The 21,416-nt window shown below is 37.5% G+C and overlaps 1 pseudogene across 7 annotated transcripts in view; it reads right to left on the bottom strand.

Annotated features, from left to right (window-relative positions):
* Positions 1 to 21,416, bottom strand: part of LOC115939445 (small ribosomal subunit protein eS6 pseudogene) — a 195,538-nt pseudogene that overhangs the window by 30,885 nt on the left and 143,237 nt on the right. For 4 of the 7 annotated variants that reach the window (XR_014147791.1, XR_014147792.1, XR_014147789.1 and 1 more), the window contains one exon: positions 564 to 747. The exons of the other annotated variants lie outside the window; for them this stretch is intronic. The product of XR_014147791.1 is annotated as a small ribosomal subunit protein eS6 pseudogene, transcript variant X3 (transcript). The remainder of the gene's footprint in view (positions 1 to 563; positions 748 to 21,416) is intronic. 7 annotated transcript variants of the gene reach the window in all.

Below are 21,416 nucleotides of genomic sequence, written 5' to 3'. Positions count from 1 at the left end.
GGGGGAAAACATCTTCTCTTATATGATGGATGGCTGCATCGTGTAAGGTGGAAATGTAGAGTGTGTTGTGTGGAAGTTCAAATATGTGTAGAGATATGCACATGATGCTAAGGAGTGAAGTTGGTGGACTGAAACAGTTACAACTTTCTGCCTATTAGCTATAATTCCACTCTTCTTTGTCCTGCTCTGTGATACTTCAGTGGGACCCTGTAGACGTTTCTCTTTTGACAGATGGTTTTTATGTTAGGTTTACTAATTATAATCCAACTTCATTTTTCCAAAAAGATGTTATGTAAAATTTCCAATGCCAATTCCTAATAAAATCAAAGGCTCCAAAAAACATGAATTAAATATTTTCTTGAAGTAATAAAAAAATTCTATCTTAAACCAACATGCTGACATCGTAGTTGATGGTAAAATAAAGCAGGTATTACCATTAGATTCAGGAATGTCATTATTCATCAACATTTTCCTGGAAGTTCTGTTCAATGACATGAAGTGAAAAAGAAGTAAGAGGTATAATGACATTTATACTTAAATTTAAAGGCAATGTCAATATTTACCTAAAAAACACATGCTGTGGGGCGCCTGGGTGGCTCAGTCAGTTAAGCGGCTGCCTTCGGCTCAGGTCATGATCCTGGGGTCCTGGGATCGAGCGCCATGTCCGGCTCCCTGCTCAGTGGGGAGCCTGCTTCTCCCTCTCCCTCTGCCTGCTGCTCTGCCTACTTGTGCTCTCTCTCTATCTCCCTGTCAAATAAATAAATAAAATCTTTAAAAAAAAAAAACAAAAAACACATGCTGCACAGCCACGTGTCTATTCTATGCAGTGGTTTGAGAAACTGACTAAAAACCAATTTAAAATATTGAGTTTATGTAAAATATCTACAGATTAGATCAATTTAGAAAAAGCAAAAGCTTTTCCTTATATTGTATGAGCAACTTGTACTGTAAAAAATTAATTCACAATATTAATTTTAAAATATGTAGACATACAAGTTGACAGCCATGAAGGAAAATTTAAGTAGAAATACAGATCATGTTCTAGAATAGTGAGATATCAAGCCTTATTAAATTAAAATTCTGTAAAGATTAAAACAATCTCAATCACTGTCCCATTGGCACTTTTTTAAACATGGAAAATAATTCTCAAGTCTATCTGAAAGACAAATAAGTGTGATTAACTAAAAATTAGGGAGGAAAGTAATGGGGCAACAAAACCTGCCTCACCATATGTTACAATGTACTTTAAAAGTCATTATAACATGTTGCAGTACAAGAATCAATAGATAATGAAACAGAGTAAGTTGCTCTGGAACAGACTATATTTTTTGGAAGAAAAAAAAATACATATATATATGATAAAGCCCTCCCAAACTAGTGAAAAAAATTAATAAATGCTGTTGAGAATATTGGTTATTTTTGGTGAGAGTGAGGGGAATAAATTAGGATTTTACACCTTACATCAAAATAATTTCTGGTTCAAGTTGAGTTAAATGCAAAAGAAATTAAATCAAAGAAAGTTAGAATGAATTACAGTTGGATATTTAACTAATGTCTAGATGGAAAATTATTTTTTCAACATACAAGCAAAGGAAAATATCACAAATTGAATTAAAAATCAAGTGGCATATGAGGAACAAATTTAACACAAAAAGATTAACATCTTCAATACATAAAGAACCCACAAAAATGAATTAGAAAAATCTTAATACAAAATGAGCAAAAGACATGAGCAGACAAGTCACACACCCAAAAGGAACACAAATCGCTAATAAATACATTCTAAGATATGCAAAGAAATGGATATTAAAACAGAGAAACGATATTTTCCAAATTAAAAATATGACATGTATATGACTGGATAAAACACTGTGGCAATGTCTAAATCCGTTAGCATGAGTATAAATAGGTGCAACTTTTTGAAGGGTAGACTGGACTCATAAATCAAAGTCTTTAAAAAGTCCCATACTCTTTCCACCAATTATCCCCTTCTTGAAACCTTATGCAAATAATCAAAGAAGATATTTTAAACATGGAAAATAATCATAAAAAGGTAAAAAAAATCAGAAATAAACTAAACATCTGAAAATATGAGAATAGCTAAATAAATTATGGACCTCCATAAAATAGAATATAATACAGTCATTAAAATCATAATTTTGAAGAATATTCAAGACAGAAATTTTCAAGACATAATAGTAAGTAAAAGAGAATAAAAACTTTGTAATAAAAATAACTGTTTTTTCAAACTCTTCAGATACACACACACCCCGAAAAAAAAAGACTGAAAAACTATTTTTTAAAGGTTAACAGACATTACTCTGTATTTTTAGTAGCTTTTAATTTCCTCTTACCCCCTTCAATATTTTCCAGATTTTCTGTGGAAATCCTCTCTTACTTTTAATGGCATAAAAACTGATCACAACCTATTGTGTTGTCATGTGTGAAGGGTGCTGGCATACGCACTATTGAGTCCACACTTGTGGTAAGTGCACTATTAGGTAATTCAAGACCAATTACTCTAAATTACCAACACTGAGGCAAATGCATGGGTTGATCGTAAATCATTTTGTTAGCATTTTTTTATGTATCCCTTTTATTTATTTTATTTTATTATATATTTTTTATTTTATTATGTTCTGTTAATCACCATACATTACAGCATTAGTTTTTGATGTAGTGTTCCATGATTCATTGTTTGCGTGTAATACCCAGTGCTCCCTTCAGTATGTGCCTTTTAAATTGAAGTAAGTGATGCAAAGTCCACATTTTCAGAACCACTATCTATTGGCAAGACTTTCATTGGATGAGAAAACTTATATAATTAAGTCATATCAGTCTATGCTTATTTGGGTATAAGTAGAATTAACAGTGAAGTAAGAAGAGAAGAAACCAAGCAGTTCCAAAATCATTCAACTGCAAATACCCAATACCTGATTTTGAAAAACCAAGTGGGGTTGGCCGTTGATCTTTCATTAAATGTACTGAGTCTGGGACTCAGAAACTACCACCGCCCCTCCAGCTTTGACATGTCATTTCTACAGCTGATTTATCACCGAAGCAAGTCTGACTCTGGCAGTGCTGGGAGCTCTCAGTGTTTCATCTCAGAGGAATGAAAGGCAGCCTGAATATCTGATGGTCTTTTGGATTACAATTAATTTCAGTGGAGCCAACTTAAGTTTTTGAAAATCAGTGTCATCATAATCTTCCTGTTTCCTTACCCTAAAAATAGACAAAGGAGTTTTCTAGTTCTAAAAGTGTAAATCTAATTTTGTGGTTGTTTTCAAAATTATCAATGCATGACAAAAGCCCAAGAAAGGGTTTTAATACGACATGAAGACTGTTGTATACAGACAACTTTGTTAATGAATTCCACTTTGCATTCAGAGGTACTGACAAAGGGGATAGTTTCAAGGGCTAAGAAAAGGCTAGTAGCCTTTAGAGGTTTACCACTGATTCACTTTTCCAGCATTTTCTGAAAGAAGACCATAAACTGAGTAACAACCAGCAAGTAACATTCAAAACTACCTCCACTTTATTCCCCAGTTCTCTGGGAAGAAAATCGTACTAACTATTCTGAATTTTGAGAAGACTATGCTTCATCACTTAAGAGGAAATCATAAAAATAAGAGAGTAAGAATTGATTTATCACTTTCAAAATTGTATCTGAATGGAAGTAAAAGAGAAAAATGAAATTGGTAGAACAAACAATGTAATTGATTATATTTTCTTATTTTTCACCTAAAGGATAGGTTGTTAATCTTTTACCAGGAATCAATCCCTAATGAGAAACATATTTGTTTAGACTTTTTATAATTTCCAAAATTATTATGCAAAATGTGAAATAAATTTCATCAGTTTTAAGAAAATTATGTAACAGTCTTCATATCTACTATACAGCATCTGGTTTTGCCCATGGCTGTGGCTATCTATCATTCTGACTTTCAGTGAACAACAGGTTTAAGAGTCCAAACAAAAATGATGCTAACTGGGCAGATTTCCTCATGTTTGCAGACTCCAATTTTAATTATTTTACATTATCTCTAAAAAAATATTTTTTAGCAGTGAATAATATCAATATTATTAGCATACATAAAACATGGTCATAAAATATTATAAATCAAAGTTAACATGTTGTTTGAACACAAGGTATAGTTTACTTTTGATTATAAATTTTAAAAATCTGTTTCCAGGTCAGTACAGAAAAAAAAAAAAAGAAATAGCATTAACTCAAGAAAAAAATTAGCTCTTCAGTCAGAGCTTGACATAGCTTTTATAACACAAACAATAAAACCCTAGCATGATGAATCAGCGATAGTGCTCAAGGAGAAAAGAGAAAAACAAATATGTCAAGAAAGAGTGAATTTCCATGTTTTGTGATATAAATAACCAATACTTGATGGTAACTCATTACCCAAAAGACAGGAAAAATTCAGTTTTTTACAGAATGTGAAAATGAGATATCAGATATAGTTTTAATTATTAAGTTATTTATCAAAATCCATATCTGGCTGAACCCATTATGTCTTTATTTGCTTTGAAGAATACCTGATTATTTTTTTAGCCTGACACAATAACTCAAAATCATATCTTTCCTGAATCCTTTCCTTTTCTTTCTACTTTTTTTCAAGTTGTATTGAAGAAGAAAGTAACTGCTCTGAAGTCTGAAACTTGTATACATGGTGGTGAGTATTGGCTACTCCTGTCTTCAGTACAATCTGTACACTATAAAGATGTGGGCCTGGGATTTTCCCACTGAGTTGAGGATAGATTTTTACTTTCATTCACATATCGAAAGTATGGATCATTGGGGTTGGTTTAAGGAAAACTATAACTGTTAGTATTTCTACTGACATGAACTATATCTTCAAGGTTTATGTTCAGTCCCTTTGCAAACAACAAATAAAAATAAGAGTATCATTCTGGAAGAAGAGGTTTTGTACATTCTGATTGCAAGAATAAAAAGAAGTAAAGAAGGGAGGGAGGAAGGGCAGAAGAGAAAAAGGAAGGGATGAAGAAAGAGAAGGGGTGTGAAAAAGAACACATATGTGCCTCATATTTTTGATGGAGAACTTGATTTGGGGTCAGATTTTCAAATATTGTAGTTACTACCACAGCAAGTACGGTCATCATTCCAAGGTAAGAAATGTCTGTCTCCACAAAAGACAAGTTCTATGCAACTCAAAATTTCTGCTTGAGTTTTTTGTCTTTTTCTTTACTAATATTGACCACCACTGAAGCCTAAGTAGCTTAACAATGTTTGCTCTATACAAGGCACTCAAGAATATGTCTTGATTGGGAGGGACTGTCAACCTTTGAAAAGTCAACACTTTACCCAAATTAGTTTTCATATAATCACTTTTTGACTTTGGATCTATGGAAATGAGTAGTGCCTGGGAAAAATGATTGGCACTTATCCTGTGATATTAACCTTCTATAAATTAGCTGGGACCATTTGGTAACTTTTAGTAAATAAATCCTTAAGAAAAAAAATGCACATTCTCAACTTTTAAGAAATTTATAAATAAAAATTCTTTTTATTTTAATGGAAAAGTATTTGATGGATAAAGAAGAATGTGAAAAAGACACTTAAGTTTTTTCTTACTCCATTTATCATCAGTGAAAACAAACCTCATCATAAGCAACATTTTGTTCTAACAGAGTCAAAAAGGACAATGCCCTAATTAGTCTTTAGTGTCGCATGACTAGATCAAGTTTTTTTTTTAATTTGAAAATGATAATCACAGACCTCAGAAACTTCACATCATATTTCTCAAAGGGATTAAATCCCTCTAATATCTAACTTCTGTAAGCTATTTATTTTAAATCTTGCATAATAATGATGAATGTGCTTTTAGACTAATCAAGTTGTTAAAATCATTGTTTAATATATTGGCATTTCCCTTAAATACATCTTATTATCTTACCACGGAGAGGTGGTCACTGAAAGATTTTTATCACCTGCTTTTTTAATGTGTTGCTAGCTACAAATCAAGCAATTTTGCTAGCAAGGAATAATAATTATTATGAAATTGAAATACACAGGTAACTCCAAAATATGTTTTTTAACCACTGGTAGTTTTGTTTTTGTTTTTGTTTTTTTTCTTTTCTCACCTTCCAATTTCCCAACCAAGTCTTTAGGTGGAAGTATTGAATATTTTAGTCTCTTTTTGCTTCATTTCCTTTATTTCTCATCCCTGACCTCTAGTGGAGGCAAAAGGAGAAGCAACATGACTACCAAATAAGCATCAAGAAAGCTAGATATAAACTGACATCAACTGAGAGCCAACTACCTGTGAGGCACCACCCTAGACCATTTTGAATTTTATAAACCTAGTGATCTTTTCTTTAAATGATGGAGAATGACAAGAGATTACCACCTCTTTATTTATCTAAGTAAAGACAAAAATTTGGAAGCAATAACTAATCTCAACATGATTTCATGTTTAAAATAAGAGATTTTGACCAAAGAATAGAAAAATTTGTCTCAACATTATTACAGTTTTTTTAAAATTCTGTATCATCAGTTTTAAGGAGAATTATTTTTTTTATTTTTTCTTATTTGGCTGAAGACTAGAATAAATTTTGTCCCAGTTCAGTACTTATCTGTGGAATTGTTTCTGATAAATCCTGGTTTGTGGGGTAAAAAAGATGTATAATATACCATTTCTGCCTTTAAAAAATTTAGAATGTAGGAAAGAGTTAAGAGTAAGGCACAAAAAATTAAATGAAGATAAACAATAAGAACTGCCAAAAGAAAGGCAAGATAGGAACAGCTGATGTGTATGGAGGACTTGTGGTACGCCAGTTGCTTGCCAGGACCCTATATGGTAGGTACTGTTCCTATCCTTGTTCCCCATGGAACAAGGGAAAAGGTATGTAACTTATTCTAAGTGACAGTTTGTAAGTGATGAGCTAAAATTCTAACTTGTATCTATTAGACTCCTCTGTCACTGGAGGAATTCAGGCAGAAGCTAGAGAAGTTGGTTGTGGGACCACAACAACACTTCAATCCTTCCCCTTCCATCTATAGGAGGCCAGGTTCACTAGGGGATTAAGAACTCAGAGGAGCTTGACTAAGAGGTCAGGGCAGGGGTTTTGGGGTGTCAGTGTTCATGTGTATTTGTTGTCCACATAGAGGAAAGAGTTACAGCAAGCTTTAGTGAATGAGGATTTCACTGTATAACGTGGGGGGGGAGGGGAAGAGCAGATGATTTCAAGTCAAACTTGGTAGAATACTTCAAGAGACAGGTAGATAAAATAATACTGGTGAAAGAAACATAAGCATAATCAGAGTAACAGAAGAGGCGATATTTATGGATAAACAACCCACAGAGAAGCATGAGTGTGCATGTATGGAAATACTAGACATCCCTATTAACTAACTTAAGAAATATTACATCATTATATAATTAAGTCATATCAGTCTAAATTTCAAATGAAAGGTTTTCAATTTGTAAAAGTATAAAATCATAAATCAGAATGGCTAGACTCTGTTCTTCTTAAGGCTTAAAGCTATTAGGAAGAAATTGCCACTGGGAGTTTTAAATCTTTTTTTTTTTCCTCATTTCCCTTTTTTCACATGAGCACCTTGAACTTGCATGAAGATGCAGCCTGTCCTTTGAATTTGATTGTCTTTATTTTGTGCTTGATTTGAGGCTAAAATTCAGTTGTATATTCTCTGAACCAATGTGTCTGTCTGCCTCTGAATTACATGTCTCCTCTTGAATATCTTTACAACCCGTAATTAAATTTTAAATCTTCTATTCATTTTCAACCTATATCATTCCCCCAGGCTATCTGCTTTTGCTCATGAATGTGAATTGCCAGAACTCTGGAAATAATTATCCAATTTTTCCAAGTGTAAAATGTGGGGCTTGGGGGTATATTTTGGCTCCCAGAGGTACCAAGAATTAATGAAAGCCCCCAAAAGAAAAGCAAAAGAAATGGCATAGTGTCAGTATGAAGTTGAGCTCAACATCCCCATATTCAAAGGGCAAGATGTCTGAAAGCCTCTTCTTGGTAAATCTAAATATTGCTAGGAAAGAGTTCTCAAAACTATATAGCAAAGGGACCCAAGGTTCATCAGCTTCTGAATGTTTTCTCAAGGCCTTGATGCTGACTGGTTACAATTTCGGAATAATAAAAGGAGAGAAACTCAAATATCAGAATGCCTTTTTGAGGAAAGAGAAGTCAGAAAGTGGTGATTTTTCTCAAGATAATCCCATTACCTGATTCCATCTCAATATATAAAATAGTGATGCCTCACTGATCCAAAACCTTTGGGAAAAGTGGAACGGCACCAAAGCAGAACATCTAGCCAACTGAAGCCTGCGCCTTTAGGCAGGATGATATTGGAATCATTCTTGTTAGAAAGCCTTCAGCGATGCCCTCCCTTACTAAACAGAAGATGCTGCTCTCTGTTTCATGCTTTCTTGATGACACTCATCCTATGAACATCAGTTATTGCTCTGTACAGTTCGTGGTATGGAGGTGCCTCGAGAAGCTACCAGGGAATATAGAACCATCTTCCTTCGGTTGACTGGCTTCTATATTTCTTCTGACTCCACCATCAGCCATTATAGTGTCTACTGCTATAGGGTCTGTCCTTTCTGTTTCCAATTGTTGTACTACTGTGTACAGAATTCTGAGGCAACTTATACAAAGCCTTACTAAGGATTCATAATGAATAAATAATTTTTTGACTCAGTGTACCACTAAAGATATGTTTGGTTCATTTCTAGGATCAAGTCTATATACCAAAGACATAGAGCTACCAGAAGTCCAAAGTCTAAGAATTTAATCCTAATTTTTCTTTTTCATAGCATAGCTTCTCTATCACCATTTTTGACATTGAAACATGTCAAAGAGTTGGGAAGACATCAAGGTCATGAAACACCAAAGCTATACCATACGGTTATATAAGTAAACTTACCTTTTATGAGTTACTAAATTTTTATTGAGCACTTAGTGTATGCCAGATGTGATAAATCCTTTAGTGTATGAGCCCTTTGAGAGTAAAGATTGAGTCCTACCTTTATATCTGCAGTGTATAGCACAATAGATGTATAATAAGTATATGTAGAAAACAGTAAGTGGTGGAATTACAATATTCATCTTGCCAAAAAGAAAACTGGACTCAAAAAGTTAGGTGATTTGCCCAAGTTTATATAGTTAGTGAGTGGCAGAATCATGACTTTAGCCCAGATCCTTTAATTTCAAACCTTTTGCTTTTCCCATTATACCAGCTGGTCTGTGAAATTAACCTATATATGAAAGTCTATATATTAATGATTAAACAAGTTAAACTCCAAAACACAATAGTTTAAATAAGATGCAAACTTACTTCTCTCACATAATTCATGAGTGGGTGGTCCTAAATCCTTGAGGTGACCTGCAATCCTCAATATGCTGCTTTTAATTCTGCATTCAAGGGGGCTGCCCCAGTTAGGGCTTCTCCGGCCAACAGGAAAAGAGAAAGAGACCAGTGAAGTGCAGCTGAATTCCTTTCAAGGGACATATCCCGGAAGCTATCTGTTCATACCTTTGTGCCCACAATCTATCCACATTATCAACTGGGGCTGTGTGCCCAGTTAAAATGTGGGTATTGCATTGTCAAAGAAGGAGTAAATGAATGCAGTTGGATAACTAGCAGTCTGTGCCATAGGCCATTAACTACATTCTGTTGATAACTGGCCAGACTCCTTCCTGCTGTTTGTCCTTTTGATTTCTCACTCTGCATTTATAACTGCAAGAGTAAAAGGAAGAAATTATACTTAAATCAATCCATTTGTCCAGGACTAGTAGCTCTGACTGAAAGAAGTTTGAGGGAATTGTCTGAAAACTATTGCAGTTCCATCTTTCATTTGCATAAAGAAGTAAGGGCAAGTTCAACAGGGTGGGCAGAACACACACATTTGTCTTCTTGCCTCCCCAAATTCCCTGGAAATGCAGAAAATATAAAAGCCCTGGAAAACAGGAAACTGCCTTAGCTAATCAAAAAATGTTAAAGAATTCATGGAATAGAAAGAGAAGGTAAGACTGCATTAAAACCAGAGCGGGGGGGCACCTGGGTGACTCAATCGGTTGGGCATCTGCCTTCCACACAGGTCATGATCCTGGGGTCCTGAGATGGGGACCTGCGGCGGACTCCCTGCTCATCGGGGAGCTTGCTTCTCCCTCTCCCTCTGCCGCTTCCCCTGCTTGAGCTCTCTCTCTCTCTCAAATAAAGTCTTTAAAAAAAAAAAAAAAACAGAGCAGGCAAAACTCCAACAATAACAAATGCTTAAGAGTACCACCACAGAGATGAGAGCCATTCTGTTTTTTTTTAAGATTTTATTTATTTATTTGAGAGAGAGAGAGCACAAGCAGAGGGAGAGGGAGAAGCAGGCTCTCCACTGAGCAGGGAGCCCAACATGGGACTCGATCACAGGACCCTGGGATCATGACCTGAGCCAAAGGCAGATGCTTAACCGACTGAGCCACCCAAGCATCCCAATGAGAGCCATTCTGACCAAATGTGGCATCAATGGACACAGGAGAGGGTGATAGGGAATCGTTATTAAACATTGCCTATTGGATAACTGGCTGGGTGTGGTATTTGCCTCCAAGATTAAGCAGTGAAAACTGCTTTCCAAAAAAACAGGGCGATGACTGAAGGGTAGAGTTTGTTCCCTGCCCCCTCCCCTTCCGCCCACCCACCCCCCCCCCCCCGCCGGGAGGAACTCTACATATTAGTACAAAAAAGAAAAATAAAGGTAACTCCAACAAAAGTGAAATGTATAAAAGCACTTAGCGATGGAGTAAAGCATTTGTTTGCTTGCTTGGCAACGGTGGGAGTCCCTGAGGGATTAGCTACTCTACTCTTATATACCATAAAAGGAAACTTCACTTATTGATACATTCTGCCCACTTGACCCAGAGCTGACAAATCAGTCTTTTAATTCAGGGGAGAGGACTCAGCAAAAAGAATTACTTGAGAAAATTCACACCAGCAACCTTTAATCGTATGTTTAATCCTTTATTTATAAATATAAATGGATAATCAATAATCATTAGACATTTGATGAAAATCGAGGGGATGGACATAATGTTTTAAAAATAATAATTGGGGGCACCTGGGTGGCTGAGTCGCTTAAGCATCAGACTCTTGGTTTGGGCTCAGGTCATGATCTCAGAGTCCTGGGATGGAGCCCCGCACCTGGCTCCACACTCAGTGCGGGGTCTGCTTGTCCCTCTCCTTCTGCTCCTCACCACCCCCAACCCACTCTCTCTGTCTCTCTCTCAAATAAATAAATAAATAAAATCTTAAAAAAAAAAGGAAAGGAAATAAAAATTGGATGAAATGTTCAAGCTATCATGTTGCCCTTTATCCTGTCCACCACGTAGCCTAAGCTAAGAGGCACAGTACCTGAGGGGAGAGTGAAGGTGCCATCGAACAAAACCCAGAGGCTGCAACACTGGGGAGAGTTCCCACAAGATAACAAGGGATCGGAGAGCCCTTCAAGAGAAGAGGAAAAGACAGAGGGAGAAAGACAGTATCCTTCCCTCCTCTCACTTCCCACCCACCCAGCCTGTATGCTATTCCAGGTGGTGAGCAACACCACACCTGGCAAATACGGAAATGAAAAGAGATCTAATTTTTCAAAGTCAATAAGAATGCCAGAGAAAATATTAAAAGAAGTGGCTCCTATGTTTGCAGAGAGCTATCTAAAGAGTTAACATCTTCAATGCTTGAACACACTCCACGCCTTGTGGGGTATGTGGCAATGGTTTGGAGAGTTCTGCTCTAAGGCATGCACCACCATCACGTCACCAAAGCAGCTCTTGCAAATTGCAAAGGTCACTAACAAACTCTAAGTCGCCAAAGACCGCAGGCATTCTTTTTGGTCTTCATCTTACTTTAACTCTCAGTATCATTTGATACGATCGTCTCTCCCTTGCTTCTTAAAGTCTTTTTGTTCCTTTGGTTTCCATCATACCAGAGACCCTCACGTGCCCCCTCCCTCTGTCTCCTTCGCACTTCCGTGCATTTCATAGCCAGGGTCCTGGCAGAAAACACATGATACACTAGAGTTAACAGGAGACTCTTTCCAGGTGCAGCAGGGTTAAAGCAGAGCACCCAGGGACGATTCAACAGGAAGTCACTACCTCTATGTTTAAAGGGGCAAGAAGAGGAATAGCTCTTACCCAGTCCTAGAGACCGCTTGAATCCCTGGAAGATAGGATACCTGAGAGGAGTTACAATAAAGATGCACAGCCTCACCAGAACCATATCCAGGCAGTGAGGGAACTAAGAGGGGGTGGGAAATAAATCCCCTGACCTCCTTCATTTCCTACCCTCAAATCCCGCCAATGCTTCCTATTACTGGCCTAACCGAAGCCAGAGGCAAGAAAGCCAGGTGGCACAGTCGGAAGAGATAAACACCCCTCTCCCAGCACAAGCAGGGCAGAGAAAGGCTGGGAATAGATAGAACAGGCAAACCGAAAATCATCAGCATGTTCCTCCAGGCCCAGCTGTTAATTTAGATTTAATTTAAATGTTGGAGCTCCCTATGGCTCGAGCTCAGGCTCTCTCCACTTCTCACTCTGACCTCGGTACGGGGGCAACCTCATCTACACTCACAACTTCAATTTCTATCTACAATCAATTGGCCCTCAAATATATATCTCTTGCCCAATCTCTCCTCTGAGTTCCAGACTTGAATATTCCCTTGACTTCTCCATGTGGATATAAAAGAACTAAGTCTCTTCAAATTAAACATTTCAAAATGATTTCACTCATGGTCACTCCTACTCCCTGCTGCCTGCCTCCCTGCTGCATCCCACACAATATAAAACCCAGTCCTCTTCCTGTATTTTCTCTTGAATGGCACTACCATACACTCAGTAACCAAGCCAGAAACCTAGGAATCATCCTTGAGACTTCCCTGCTGTCTTCCACATCTAATCTAATAGATCTTTGCTTGTCTACTTCTTTCCATCTCTACCGACTCATCCAGGGACAGCCTCCCACCTCAACTACTGTATTAACCAGTAGTTATAATTACAGTCTTCTTCTATCTGGTCTTGATTGCTCACAATTCTCCATTCACAGTCGCACTGATTTTTTAATACGTAAATCCAATCCTGTCAACACCACCCCCATCCCACCCCTACTTCATCTTAAAACCTTTCCTGTTGCTCAAACCAAAAGTATTAACATAGCTTACAAGGTCCCATGGAGCAAAACTCCTGCCTATCTCTCCTTTACCCTCAATCGCCTAGCTGCCCTGGCCTTCTCTCAGATCTTTGAATACACAACACTTTTCCATCCCCCAGCGCCTTTGCATGTGCTCCTCCCTGTTTCTGAAACACTCTTCCCTCACTCTTCTAACTCAGCTTACAAATCTTAACATGAGTTTTACACTTCCTGAAACCTTCCCTGACTCTCCATTCCTCTGTTACACTTCCATAGTACCATTTTCCTTTCCTCTATAGCATTTATTTTGATCTGTAATTACAAGTTACATGATTATTCAATTAATGACTATCTCCTATGCCAATTATCGATTGCTGTGAAAGTAGTGGCTTAAAACAATAATGATTATGATTTCTCATGATTCTGAGGTTTGGCTGAGGGTTCTTCATGCTGCTCCCTTTAGCTGTTGGGTAATTTAAGAGACTAGGCTTGGCTAGGGTAGCTGAAAGAAAGAGCTGAAACTCTCTCTCCGTGTGACTTTTCATCCTAAAGAAAGTTAAAACAAGCTTCTTCACAGGATAGCAAAAGTGTTCTAAGCAGGCAAGAGTAGAAGCTCCTATGGAGGAGGAGCAGAAGTCCTCCAACATCACATAAGTCTCATTCTATTGGTCAGAGTAAGTCATAAGGTTGACCCAGATTCAAGGTGTGGAAAAATAGATTCTGTCTCTTGATGGGAGGAGATGTAAGTAATTTGTGACCATGTTTAATATCCCACACTGCCTCTAGAATGCTAACACCACAAGGGCAGCAAATATGTCTCTCTTGCTCATTGATGGATCCCCATTTATTTATTCAAAAATATATTTGTGGATTGTTTCCTTCACTGTGCAGAAGCTTTTTATTTTGATGTAGTCCAAGAGTTTATTTTTGCTTTTGTTGCCCTTCCCTCAGGAGACATATCCAGAAAGAAGTTACTATAGCCAATGTCAAAGAAGTTACAACCTGTGTTCTCTTCTAGGATTTTTATGGTTTTGCATCTCACTTTTAGTTCTTTCATCCATTTCGAATTTATTTTTGTGTATGATGTGAGAAAGTGGTCCAGTTTCATTCTTCTGCATGTTGCTGTCCAGTTTCCCAACACCATTGGTTGCAGGGACTTCTTTTTCTCATTGGATATTCTTTTGTCAAAGATTAATTGACCCTATAATTGCGGGTTCATTTCTGGGTTTTCTATTCTGTTCCATTGGATCTAAGTGTCCATTTTTGTGCCAGTACCATACTGTTTTGATCACTGCCACTTTGTAATATAACTTGAAGTCTGGAATTGTGATGCCTCCAGCTTTGGTTTTCTTTTTCTAGATTGCTTTGGCTATTCGGGTCTTTTGTGATTCCATACAAATTTTGGGATTGTTTATTCTAGCTCTTTGTAAAATGCTATTGGTATTTTGATAGGAATTGCATAAAATGCTATTGGTATTTTGATAGGAATTGCACTTGCAAATAACATATCCAACAAAGGGTTACTGTCAAAATATATAAAGAACTTACAAAACTCAACACCCAAAAAACAAAAGATTCAGTTAAAAAATGGGCAGAAGACATGAACAGACATTTTTCCAAAGAAGACATACAGATACCTAACAGACACATGTAAAAGTGCTCAACATCACTCTTCATCAGGGAAATACAAATCAAAACTAAGATGAGATACCACCTCATGCCTATAAGAATGGCTAAAATTAACAACACAAGAAATAACAGATGTTGAAACAAAACAAATGAACATGGGGGTGGTGAGGAGAGGAAAACCAAGAAACAGACTCCTATAGACTACAGAGAACAAACTGATGGTTACCAGTTGGGGGGATGGGTTAACTAGGTGACGGGGATTAAGGTGTACACTTGTGATAAGCAGCGGGTGTTGTATGTAACTGTTGAATCACTAAATTCTACACACGAAAGTAATATTACACTGTATGTTAACTAACTGGAATTTAAATAAAACTTAAAATATATATATATATATTTGTGGAGTGCTTGATACATGCCAGGCACTATGTATATGGTAGGCACTCAAAAAGTATTTTTGGTAAAGAGAAGAGAAAGGGAGAAAAGAATCTTCACACACACACACACACATGCACACACACACAATCAGAGCTCTGTTGTTTTAATGAACAAAAAACCTGCTTAAACACAACATTTTATTCAATGTGGACAGTGACTTAATTTATATATACTAGAATTAGGGTAAGGTGATATCATGGAAATAGCTCAAAGCTGAAAGTGGGAGAATTAGGCTTCAAATACAATTCTCCCCCTATTAACTATGTGCTTTTAAGCATGTGACCTTTCTGAAACTCAGCCTCTTCATCTGGAAAATGGAAGTAGGGTTGAAAGAGATTTTTGTCTGCTTTATGCAGCCCGGGACCCAGAACAATACTTGGTACACAGTAGGCAGTCAATAAATATTTGTTGAATAAATGAATGAATGAATGAATAAATGAATCCTAAAAGAAATAGTTATTCTCCAACTCCCTTTCCAATTCTAATATTTTATAATTCTAGTCCCTGGAATTCCTATAATCATTTCATGGTATTTTACTGCCAAATATATTCCACCTCTGGCAGCAGAAATAGCTAAACCTGTTTGCTCCTATAATCTCAAAATACAAAGCATAAGTCCCTAAGCTTCTCCATCTGAGAGAGAAAAGATTTTCACTGTAACCAGATCAACTGACTACAGTCTTTAGTGAGTCTTGCTTATTTATTGAACAACAACCAAAGGAATCTTTGAGTAAGGGGAGCAATTACGCACATCACATCTCACAATATGTACAACCCCAGCAGGCTCTGATAAGTGTAATCTTTTGGTGGAGACAGAGTGAAAGGTCCATAAATATTTTCCCGAAGGAGGACAGACAGACTAACAGACCACAACATCATTTCAGTTTGCTGTTGCTGTGGTTTTTCTTCTAAGACAATGGCGCATTTTTGCCTGAGCATTACAAAGCTACAAACAGCTCTGACAAGTGTGGTTGCTTCCGCTCCATCCTTCCTCATAGATAACAATGTGACATGACACCGGCCAACACTTCCACAAGGTGACAGAATCATGATGCCTCAGCCAAGGAAGCAAGTACCCCCCACAAACACCAGGATCAGCCAACCAACACCCCAGGGGAGGGCAGAGAACATCTTCTGTTTGCAGGACCTGAATGTAGCCTCAACCTGACTCATGCCCCAACCGGTGAGCCAGGCCTATCAGCCAAGGTCCGTCAACACCCAGCACCTTGCACTAGAAGCTTCCTGTACTCAGCTGCTATTCCCTTAGTCACTTTATATCAGATCTTCTGCATGGCACAAAAAGCATAGTTGAAAAGGGCATAGCCTGTGAATCAAACAGATTTGACCCTGATGCTTACAAACTCATATGACCTGGGACAAGGTCTACAAAATACAGTGTGTAAGATCTAGCTTGCAGAGACCGAAGCAAGAATTTTTACTATGCCTGTTTCAATGTAGGAAAATCACTGTGTCATTGTTGTTTTTGGTCACTGAGTAAGTAATAAATACAGCTATCACTGCTTCTTGCTCCATCCTGAACCACCACTCTAACTATAGTGGACTTTTACCTTCCAGTTTATTTACTTTTGCGTAGTTGATATTTTTAATCATGATTTTTTTTTAAAGATTTTATTTATTTATTTGACAGAGAGAGAGAGACAGTGAGAGAGGGAACACGAGCAGGGGGAATGGGAGAGGCAGAAGCAGGCTTCCCGTGGAGCAGAGAGCCCGATGTGGGGCTCGATCCCAGGACGCTGAGATCATGACCTGAGCTGAAGGCAGACGCTTAACGACTGAGCCACCCAGGCGCCCCTTAATCATGATTTTTATCTTTTTCTGGGGATGAAATTATATTACATACTAAATATCCTTTTTTAAAACTTCTATTCCAGGGGCGCCTGGCTGGCTCAGTCATTAAGCATCTGCCTTCGGCTCAGGTCATGATCCCAGGGTCCTGGGATTGAGCCCCACATAGGGCTCCCTGCTCAGTGGGGAGCCTGCTTCTCCCTCTCCCTGCTCCCCCCCTTTGCTCCTATTCTCTCTCGCTATCTCTCTCTCTCAAATAAATTTAAAAAAATTTTTTTAAAAAACTTCTATTCCAATATGTCCGTCTAGCAGCACTGAGATTCACTGCTCCAGTTTTTTCAACTAGAAATCAAAAAGGTTTATTATTAAGCAGGTACATGTGCTTATTAATTAAAAATCATTGAGTATAACTATTGAATGTTCAGGGAGAAATGTGAGGCTGTGAGATACACAGGAGTGAATTCTCAGAGAATGAATGGAAATGCCTTTTTCGGACAACTGATGACATGAGAAGGCTTTTTGTGTTTAGCAAACGTGGTAATCATATGAACTCTGCTTCCATGTGCTTTCAAGTGAGAGGATACCTATTCTTCACCCCTGCCAGGACCCTCTCCCAGGACTAGAAGGTGGTACTGGGCTGTGGGTCAGAAACAGAGTGAGAATGTCAATGATTTGGTAAGAAAGAAACCTGAAAACATCATGGTTTGTTAAAATGTTCACGGCCTCCTCCAAATAGTTACATCAAAATAGATGAGTGGATAAGGAAGATGTGATATATATCTACAATGGAATATTAACATTAAAAAAAGAATGAGATCAGATGGGTTAGCCTGGTGATGGGTATTAAAGAGGGCACGCTCTGCATGGAGCACTGGGTGTTATGCACAAACAATGAATCATGGAACACTACATCAAAAACTAATGATGTAGTGTATGGTGATTAACATAACAATAAAAAATTTTAAAAAAAAGAATGAGATCTTGCCATTTGCAACAACATGGAAGGATCTAGAGGGTACTATGCCAAGTGAACTAAGTCAGACAGAGAAAGACAAATACCATATGATTTCACTTATATGTGGAATCTAAAAAAGAACAAAACAAACGAACAAGCAAAATAAAACAGAAACATACAGAAACAGAGAACAGGGGAGGAGGGATGTGGGGGATGGGCAAAATAGGGGAAGAAGATTACAAGGTATAAACTTCCAGTTATAAAATAAATAACGTGGGGATAAAATGTACAGTATTGGGAATGTAGTTAATAACATGTAACAACTTTGTATGGTTACAGATGGTAGCTAGATTTATCCTGGTGATCATTTTGCAATGCATATAAATGTTGAACCACTATATTACACACCTGAAACTAATGTGGTATGTCAGCTACACTCCAACTTAAAAAAAAATAACAGCTGCATCAGAATAGCTCACCCAAAATGTGCAGTGCCCTTCTAGATAGTGCATATAGATTGAACACTTAGTAGGTGCTCAGTAAATGGTGGCTATCATTATCATTTTCCTGCACTGCTACCATTCTAGGTTCCTAGTACTGGCAACAAATTCAGCAGACATTTGCTAAGCACCTACTATGTCCTGGTACTGGCCCAGCATCTGCAGGAGCAGAGAGCAGCTATTTAGTCTCCAGCAGCTGGCTTTCCTTATTTCCCTGGAGCCTTCCCACCAACTGACCCAGCAACATAAAAACTCTTCCAAGGCTGGCGTAGGGGGATGCAAGAACTGGCCTGGAATGTTTTGTTTGCACTCCAACTCATTTAATATTATGTTTTTATTTATGCTCACAGCTGCTGCTATAGTGTGCATTATTTTTAGAAGCTGAAAAATACAAGTAAAGAAGGAAAAAGAAAAGGTGCTTTTCACTACGGAATCTTCAACAATTAAAGAACAACCAAATTCTAAAATCCAAGAGGATGTTTAGAGAAAATGGTAAAGATGTAAAAGACAGCTTTGGGTTTCCAATGCATTCTGGAAATAATTTTGAAAAAAAAAATGAAAAATGCAATGCTTACACCTGGAGGGGAATTAAAAGCTAAAACATCATGGGTATCTGATGCCCCCCCCCCAATTCCTGCAGAGCTATGCTGCTTGGTTCTTAAAGTTGATGGAATTTTATGTTTGCAACAATGATCTGGGTCTGTTCAGGTATTTATTAAAGATGAGCACTTTTCATTACACTTAGGGACCTAGTTTGTTATGGAGAAAAACAAACCTGCCTTCAGATTAAATACAATAAAATCCTCTCTAAATCCGGACTTTGAATATGTCTTAAAACAATAAAAAATTCAGAATATGCATGTAACTAAAGGCCAGGGAAAATTATAAAATCAACATGTGTATTTGAACTTCATAGATTACTAATCTATGTCTTTTTGAGGATTTCTGAGATGGGGGAAAGCTTTGGTGGAGTATCAACCCATAGAGGGAAGTCAGAAATCTCAAGAAAAGCAGAAAACAACAGTGTCCAGATGTCAAAAAACACAGGGGTAGTGATTGTGCAAAACTGGGGCAAAGTTAGAACTTGGAGGTGGAGGAGGGATGGATCTAGATTTTGTGGGGCATGAGGTTCATATATTGGAGGATGAGAGAGTCCTCTTTAAAAGAAAAGGAATTAAAAATTACAAATAAAAAATTGGGCCCAGGTCTTTGGAAGGGGCCTGTGCAAGGGAGGGGGCCTGAAGCTTACACTCCCTTGGTTTCACAGTAAATCTACCACAAATTAAAGACAGAGGAAGAGATTTATGGGCCCCAATTCAAGAGCTGTAAATTCTGATCTCGTCTCTCCCATCAATACCTTGTAACTATGAGTGAGTTATATATTCTCACTGTACTTCCATTTCTTATCTGGCCAATGGTGCTTGCGATACATGATGCAGTGAAAAAGAGAATGGACTTGGAATTATCATGAAAATGACTTGATGGGACTTGAGGTTTGAGATACACCTGTGAATCAATAAAGATAACTGGGCCCCTAACATAGCTTTTCCTCTATGTTATTCGCATCACGGTATAATTTATACCTCTCTACATTCGATTATCTAATCAGCCCACAACATTTATTGAGCTCCTACTATGTGTCAGCTACACTAAGTGCTGGGAATACTGACGTGAACAAGACAGGTAAGTCCCTGCTCCTTGTGGGGCTTTGTTTCGGTTGAGACTGCTAGATGATTAGTGAGTAAGAAACAACCACAGAAAAATGCAGTCATTTTAGCTAGGGATAATATCGGTGGAGAAAATGCAGGTTAATGGAATAAAGAGGCACGTATTTTAGATTAACTTCTATAATAACCTCATTGTAAGACTTGCAAAAGGGAAGGAAATGAATTGTGGTTCTCAGAGAGTTTACCTAGTAGTACAAGTAGGACAAAGTCTACAAGGCAAGGAAGGCAGGGAGAGTCAAATATTTTAAGAGAGATAAAAGAAAAGGGGGTGGGTATTCAAAGGAAGGAGGAAGAATAAGAAAGTTTACCTGAAGGAGCTGACATCTGAGCTGTGGTTCAAAGGATGCACAGGTTTTACCCAGACAATTCGAGGAGGAGAAGGAATAGCACATCCCATATGAGATGCTGAAGTTTAAATATTCAAAATTTAGTGAGATAGCATCACTGTTCACAATTAACATCTTTAAATGCCCCGTCAGAAAAGTTTAATATTTTGGTTTTTTTAGGATGTCATCTATATATTTCACACAGCTACAGTACCTTCATGAGAAAATTTATTACAGTGCATTTTTATTTGAGGTACAAGCAGGAGATGTGTAAATATACATCAGCATTATTTTTCATTAAATGTGACTTAGTTACAGCAGCTTGCTAATTAAGTTGCAGTTTATCAACACATTGAAACTGTTTCCACTAATGTCAAAAGCTCATTTGCATCGCTAAAGAGCTTTAATGTTATTTATTTTTGAGAGCATCTTAAAGGTTTGAGCTGCAGGGATATTTGCCTGCAAGCCCAAATAATTTGAAGATAAGGTTGACATGATATTTTAAATTGTATTGAAACATATTGGAGGAAAATGAAATTATCTTCTCATTATAGAAGGTCCTTTTCACGGCCCACCATCCACAATTTTAATAAATCCTTTTTTTCTATTGAAGATATAAATTTATTAAGAATTCCAACATTTAAAGGGGGAGTTTCTTTTTTTTTTTATTCTTATGTTAATCCCCATACATTACATCATTAGTTTTAGATGAAGTGTTCCATGATTCATTGTTTGTGCATAACACCCAGTGCTCCATGCAGAATGTGCCCTCCTCAATACCCATTACCAGGCTAACCCATCCTCCCACCCCCCTCCCCTCTAGAACCCTCAGTTTGTTTTTCAGAGTCCATCGTC

The sequence above is a fragment of the Leptonychotes weddellii genome, chromosome 8, assembly GCF_054177405.1.
Source record: "Leptonychotes weddellii isolate Sample4059 chromosome 8, ASM5417740v2, whole genome shotgun sequence".
Classification (NCBI taxonomy): domain Eukaryota; kingdom Metazoa; phylum Chordata; class Mammalia; order Carnivora; family Phocidae; genus Leptonychotes; species Leptonychotes weddellii.
The sequence above is the reverse complement of the archived record's forward strand: the minus strand, read 5'-3'. Positions and strand labels throughout refer to the sequence as shown.